The following is a 7,390-nucleotide window of genomic DNA, read 5'->3' as shown; positions in this document are numbered from 1 at the left end:
GGCTCATAAATCATGTGCATTCATTGAAAGCGGCTACGAGAGTGTGACGGTGACAGCAAAATGATTTCACCTTGGCAATGATCCAGGAAACTGTTGGGACGAGTATCATCGATTCAACCACGTTCATTCTCCGAGAAATGTCCATTTTTTTCCGACACTTATGCATTCATATGTGTACCCCAGTGTACCGAGAAGCTAACATCGAGCGTAAGAGACACGAAGAAAGCTCTCTAACACTTGCCTCGATCCGAGCATCCAGGACATTTCTATTCACGCAAATGTACAGTAATACAAGCCAGCATACGGACTTTTCAGGCTCGCTTTAAGGAAGTTCATGTGGTAATTGAATTAACGAAAAGATTTCGATTTAAAAATTTGAACACAGTAATGAATTATAAAAAAAATGCCCTGTCAAAATTTCAAGGCTCGAGGATAACTTTTGTCGTGAGAAAAAAATTAAAACGGATTCTCCAAATTAACACGGTCTCTTACGAGTCTCAGTGGTTTTCCCGTCTTTATATATGAAATTTTGCAGGCATTGACGAACAGCTCTTGCAGAAACTTCCATAAGTGATAGAAAAATATTTGAAGAATATGTTTAAGCTTCGTGAAATCTATTCAATATTTATAAAGTTTGCTATTAATGATTTTTTTCTCGAAAAATTGTGATTATTGGGAGGTTAACTCATTTGTTACTTTCATAATGGCGACGCTTTTTTAAACCGGACACTACGTTTTCCGATCAGACGAACTTCCTTAAGGGTTATAACAATAAAATCGAGCACTTGATGCACAAATTTATTCTCTGCGTAGTCAATAAATGATAATTTCGGATTGAATCGTATTTGAAAAATTGACCTAAACGTAGAGGTGGAAAGAAATGTTTTTTCTTCGGCGAAAGGAATTTATCAATGAGCTCGAGAAGAACTCCTGCCATTGAAAAATTAGAAAGAACCAAACTTCGAATTCGAACGATCAAAGAGAATGGCATCAAAGGACTGCGTTCGGAAATAAAATTTTATATAGAAAGGCGAATTGATGGTGATACAGCCGCAAATGTACGTGAATTGAAAAGGAAAAAGAGGACTGTACTCGACCGGAAGGATATTGCGCAAACGGAAATGCATGTGGCCCAGGATAGGCTTTGTTTTCGCAGTTTCCCATTGAAAATGCACCTGAGGAAGAGACCGCACGGACAATAAGAATATACGTGGAGCGAACGCGTCCCCCTACTACGGTAGGATGGAAAGGATGTGGCAAATTACGAGTCTCCATGTAACTTGTGTAAAGTATATAAATTTTTTAAATACTATGGATTGAACAAGTTCTAACCCAACCCCTTTATAAAACTGGGCAGGAAAATATGACGGAACGCCGGAAAATGTTTGCAATGAGGAGGTTTTAGTGGAATCTGAATTGCACTATTTGCGCGCTCGCGTTCGCCCGGATGGAAACGACAGCGCTTGGAAATAAGTTGTTTTTGACAGGACATGCAGATTGCACTAATATTCCTGGACGTCCGAGCTTGCCGTGAGCGATAAATATATTACAATGTTGCGCACGTAGTTGAACAATTTTCTTGTCGCTTTTGTGCGCTTTTTCATAAAAAGATTCTCCGAGCCTCAAATGTGAGTCGAGGGTGAATCCTTCCTTATATATGGTTGACAACCCGCGCATCGTAGTCACTCTTTAACGCGCACCGAACGGAAAAGATGGACGATCCGGCTGCACCGAGTCGGCACACAATGGCATATTAATGGCTGTCGGTAGCGCCGATAAATTTCCAATGCTAATATACCGGTGGGCGAGAGTCCGAGCTCGCAATCTTCTCCGCGAACGCCCGATTGCGCGTGCAGTCCCTCTCCAGACTCGTAGCTCTATGCAATTTTCTCTTTTCCCTATTATTATTTATTTTGTCAACAAATATAATAATTATGAAATCACTCTCGGAGCTCCAGAGTGATTCGGAAGGTCGATTGCCTGAGAATGGCAGTCATTTTTTGTTGTAAATTTACTTGACGAAAGCTTGCATTTTGTGGAGTACCAAAATGGCTGATAATCTCCGAGGAAACGCGACTAGGAAATTACGATGAACGTGGAGAGTGAGATTAGGAGGATCCAGTGCACGAGCGCTCCGCGACGAGAGGGAAATTCCTTAGTGGACTTACTTTAATTGCAAGCCTCTCGTGGGTAAACTATGAGAGAAAAGGAGAGAAAGGAACGGAGAAAAAAAGAACAACGTGAGTAGAATTGCTCGCGGACATTTTTCGCTCGTTCTATGCCCGAGATCGCAAAAACAGTTAACCCCTCGCGCGCACGCTCGTGCGTTATCTTGCGACTTCAAGAAAGAGATGATCCATCAGCGGAGGGACGTAGCTCACTCTCGAGGAAACTTTTTTTTGTTGAGCCGATGAGAGTCTTCCTGCTCGAGTCAAGCCTGGACTCGACGAGAGTTTACTAAATCTCAATGCGATGCGAGTGCGAGCTTAAGGACTTTGTGAGTCCTTCAATTTGTGAGTCATTCAATTTTCTAGCAATTTTTACGCGAGTCGTTACCGACTTGAGGGACTCGAAGATCGGTGTTATAATAATTATTTTTAATTCAGTGTCGAAAAATCATTTCATCGCCGTAATGTGTCCGAAAATTTGGTTCCACATGGCGACCAGCTACGTCGATTTGAACTCCAGAAATTATTCGAACTTTGCTAATCTCTGAAAACCTCGCCATTGTTTATCAATTTTGGAGCATTGCTCGTTTCGAAATCGTTGACGATATCACGATTCCGCAGTTGCAGGAATAATGATTGAACGGTGAGTGAAGACTCGGGTCTCAAAGATCGATCCGTTCTTGAAAAATTCCAAAAACGACGCAAACACCAACGTTTGCGAGGGTTTTGACCGTAGGACCCTCTTGGCGATATATAAAGATTTCCAAGAGAATTTCTCGGCGGTCTCGTTTTGCTCGCGAAAACGCTTGCGGAGAATTTTTTCGAAAAATTCACTTTCTCTCTCTCCTTCTCTTCTAACGTCATTACCCATTTGAGGCGTCCAAGAAGACTGGCACGTTGAGAATCGAGGGAAAAAAGTCGTGAAAAAAACGTTCGGACCCCACCTCGTCGCGTTTGCCGCCATTATTAAGCCGTTACGACTCTCTCGTGCGTCCTCTCTCGCCCTCTCTGTATATATGTGTATACAAAACCCTTTTCCCTTGGCTTCTCCGCTGTCACTCTTTCTTTTCATCTTTCCTCGACTCCTTCTTCATCTTCCTCCTCATTCTTGCTCGCTTCTCCTCTCGTTCACGCCACGCTCTCTTTCGCGGTAGCTGATTGAATTTCGAACTGTGATTTCGTTCATTTCTTTTTTCCTTTGTGATCCTTTAATCGCGAGTGAAAGACCCAATATGTACGTGAGAGAGAAAGAGAGGGAGCTCGATCGCGGTGAATTCCGGAATATAACGACAAATTCGAGAGAGGACGTCCGCCGTCCAAAGGATCGTTGTGCGAATAAAACTCCGATGAGGTGCTTTCTTCTTCTTGCATTTTTCATTGCTTTATACCCCGATGAAATTTCAGGAATAATCGACAAAGTTTTATTTCACTTGTTTTTGTATTGAGCCATGAAGCTGACTTTCAGAGAAAATTGTTCCCCCATTTGAGAGAAGTAAAAATAACCATATTACACATCCAAAGGGTAAAAAATTTGTGGGATTCGAAATAAAAAAAAATCGTCTGACAGCATTTCTGAATTTTTCTAAGCACGAGAAATCTCATGAAATCGTGATAGCCCTCGGTGCCTCGATTAGAATTAGAACCCTTCTCAGAGGCTTTAAAATTCTTTTCTTCCAGTTTTGTATTTTGCCTCGTATACCTTTGTGATATAGCTTCGAGGCACATCGACCTCGTCTGCGAACTCTATTTTTTCTTTTCTCGATTCCTGACCCTGTCTAAGAATTCCACCTATTTTCACAATTATCAATAATTTATCGAGCACGTTTTGACAAAAGTTTTCAAGCTCACGAGGCAATCTCTTTTCCTCATAATCTTTCACGAAATTAGGCTCGAGTAGAAAACTGAAATAATCAATTTCAGGCGATAAATTTATTGTCAATCGAAGAATTGTCAAATTTCTTCATCAAATAATGCGGAGCAAATGAATTGTAAGTTGATTAAAATGTGGAGATTCATGACGACGCTCGAAATACATGAGTTTGTTGATCGTCTACCTTCAAATTTCTCCGATAACTAACTGTTAGGCTGGAACGTCGTGAGGAGAGAAAATGATAATTGTTTGCTATGGAGACTAAAAGCCTCAGGGTCTTTGGGTCAACTGCTCTGCAGTCCTTCGTCTGTTCTTATTCCTGTTCGGAAATGGTGCGGATTGGTGGTCATAAATTTTGGCGCTGTTCGAATAGTTGCAAAATCCCAAAAAAATGATGGCAAAATAATTTACATGGGCCAATTCGTGAAGGTCACCGTTAGGACATTGAGCACATGTAAGAAAAATTTTTCCCAAAATTCAAGGACCATAAAAGGAATTTTTGTTATAAATAATTGAAAAAAAATCCGCAGTGAATACTTCAGTGGTCGCGAGTGATTGTTGAACAGGTTTTCAATCTCATCCCAACACATTTGAATTCATTGACCCACGGCTCGCAGTGAGTTTCGCTTTTCTCAGAAAGCAGAGCTCGACCAGAGCTGCTGATATTTCGGATCTGTCGCGCTGCCAAGTGCAAAAAGTATGGCTGAGGACCTTTAACCACCGGCTTCGAAGAGCTCGGGGCGATTCAATATTATCGTTGCGGTTCGTGCATTCGGTGAAAAAAAATCAACCGTGCAGTTCTCTATTCGTTGGCGTGCAACATATTGGATTGCAGCGCGTCGTCTCGCGATGGAATAAAAAAACAAATCAAATGAAAAAACCCAAAAAATGGATCTCCGTTGAGATTTCGGAGCAGAGATTCGTGTAGTGTGGGTAATGGCGTCGTCTGGACCATTGGTCTTCCTCTTTTTTTCTCCTTCCGACTCTTTTCTGTCTAGTTCGCTAAAGCCCTCCAGGAGATATCGACGATTCACTTGTCGGTCTCTCATTCCGGTCGGTCTTCCCGACGATGCCGCCTTTTCTCAAAAAAATATTCCACGAGCCAAGATAACGCGGCTTTTGATTCTCGCACCTTCTTCACCCTCGAAACTGCACCGCGGGTCTCTCAATTAAATCTCATTCAAACCTCATAATTTTATTCCTCCTTAAAAAAGGGTAGCGAGCTTGTAACTCGATGAGCCCACCAAACACTTTCGAGCAAACGTTCGAATTCGCGTCGATGTACCTTTAATTTTATTCACATACAATATACATTGGTAGTGCACACGTATAAGTTGAATTACAAAAATATAGACGATTGCAAAGCACACGGCATTTACGGAGGGAACAATATGGAAAGGAAGAAAAGTTGGAGTCTGTTAGCTCGAGGGTTCGAGTTTCATGAAGACATCGATGTTCACCCACGCGTCTCGAGGCTCGGACACCGTTTTCTCTATACACGAGGAACGTTACTACTTGATCGCATAATGCTCTCTGTACGTGCAAATGTTTATTCGTGTTGTGATTCGAGCAAGTATTGTGAAGTAATTTTTCACTGTAGGGGGGGATGGAAAACCATACGAAGAAGGACCGATACATCGAGAGAAGATCGAAAGGAATTATTGACTCGTTCGATCCTCCGTTCGGTTACGCCCCCTCGTTCTCGCGACCTACCTTAACAACTTATTGAGTTACAATCTTGCCCTCGAGGATGCAAAGTGCGTATGACGTGGAGAAAAATTATCGACGGCTCCAGCTTTTTTCGTGTCTCTGCAAATTGGAGCAGAAGTTTCGATCGTCGATTGCAAGAAATTCTCGAGTTAGATGTTTTGGAGAATGGTAATCGATTGATGACCTGGTCGTGAACATCGCGACGAACGATATTTGAAGTTGTCATTATTTAATGAATCCGAGCTTTTACCCGCGGCGTGGTAGTTTGAAAAACCTTGCCGGGAGGAATGAGGCACCGATCATCGGTACAGAACCGTGTGCTATTTAAGGACGCCTGTGCAAACAATGTTGTCTTTCCATCAACCGCTATAAGACACGTAAATTTCGAGCATTTTAAGGAGAGCGATTTTTACTGTAAAAATACGAATATTCCCGTAAATCTCTCTTGGAAACTTGATGTTTTTCCATTACCGAATGCAGCCAATGTCACCCTCCGTTGTTTCAACTATTTCTATGCCAATAAATAATCAATTGGTCGGTTGGTTTGACAGGATGCGAGGAAAGGACAATTTTACGAATGTTTCTGTAAATTTTCCTTGGGAATTTGATTTGTTTCCAGGACGAAAGGTAGCCTGTGTCAGTCTCCGTCCTTTCAACTAACTCTATGCCAAAAATCGAGTACATTGGTTGCTTAGTTAGGGCGTGAAGTAAGGACAAACAAACAAGCAAACACACTTTCACATTTATAATATTAGTTAGGAAGTTAGGATTAGGATAAATTAAAAAATAACTATTCTAGACCTTCGTATCGGGAATGGGCGATGTCGTTTTGCTTGTTGTTTTCATTTATCTCCATTCCAAGACTCCTGGATGTACTTAATCACTCGAGTAAAAGGGGCGTGTCCCATTCTCTTTGGCGCCTAGAATCTGATGCGACGGGGGAGAAACATACTTATTTTGCGAGCCCCCGAGGCTTCGACCGTTTCTATTGTGTTTATTTTTCGCCTCTCTCGATTTCACCTCACTTCGTCGTTATACATTCTCGATCAAGAAATTATTCTCCTCGGTACTTCTCCTTTGAAACCGATAAAATGTGAGGAAACGAATAATCGCGCAGCAAGGGTCAGGGGTGGGAAAAACTGATTTGTAAGTGAAATTGAGCGTGGCCGGTTGTAAATATTAGCAAGACACCGCGATGTCTCTATATCGACAACGAGAAGCGTGCCCGCGCCGCTACGAGTCCTCGGCTCTCGGCTTCTCTCGCGCTCTTTCTCATCGAGTGTGCTCACGAGTTGTGGGGGCGATCGTCTCTGGCTCTTCGATCGTCGCTATATACGTGCTCCTACTGCTGGACGTTGGCTACGCCCTGGGAGAGAAGCCTCTCAGCTATTTAATTATCGAAGGATTGCTATCGACACAGTCTCCTGTCACGCGAGAGCAGGGGAAGACAGAGAGGGAGAGGTGGACCGGGGCAGACTGCAAGGAAACGTTTTTTCTCTGCCACTCTCTCGTTTTTTTTCACTCTCGCTCGCTGATCATCATCGTAAACGTAAAGACCGCGCCCTCTCTAGAACGAGCGATACCGATCATCTGCTCTCCGTATTACGACTGCACTCTTGTATGAACACGTACTGCAGTTCCC

Source organism: Venturia canescens, chromosome 4, assembly GCF_019457755.1.
Source record: "Venturia canescens isolate UGA chromosome 4, ASM1945775v1, whole genome shotgun sequence".
Classification (NCBI taxonomy): Eukaryota; Metazoa; Arthropoda; class Insecta; order Hymenoptera; family Ichneumonidae; genus Venturia; species Venturia canescens.
The sequence above is the reverse complement of the archived record's forward strand: the minus strand, read 5'-3'. Positions refer to the sequence as shown.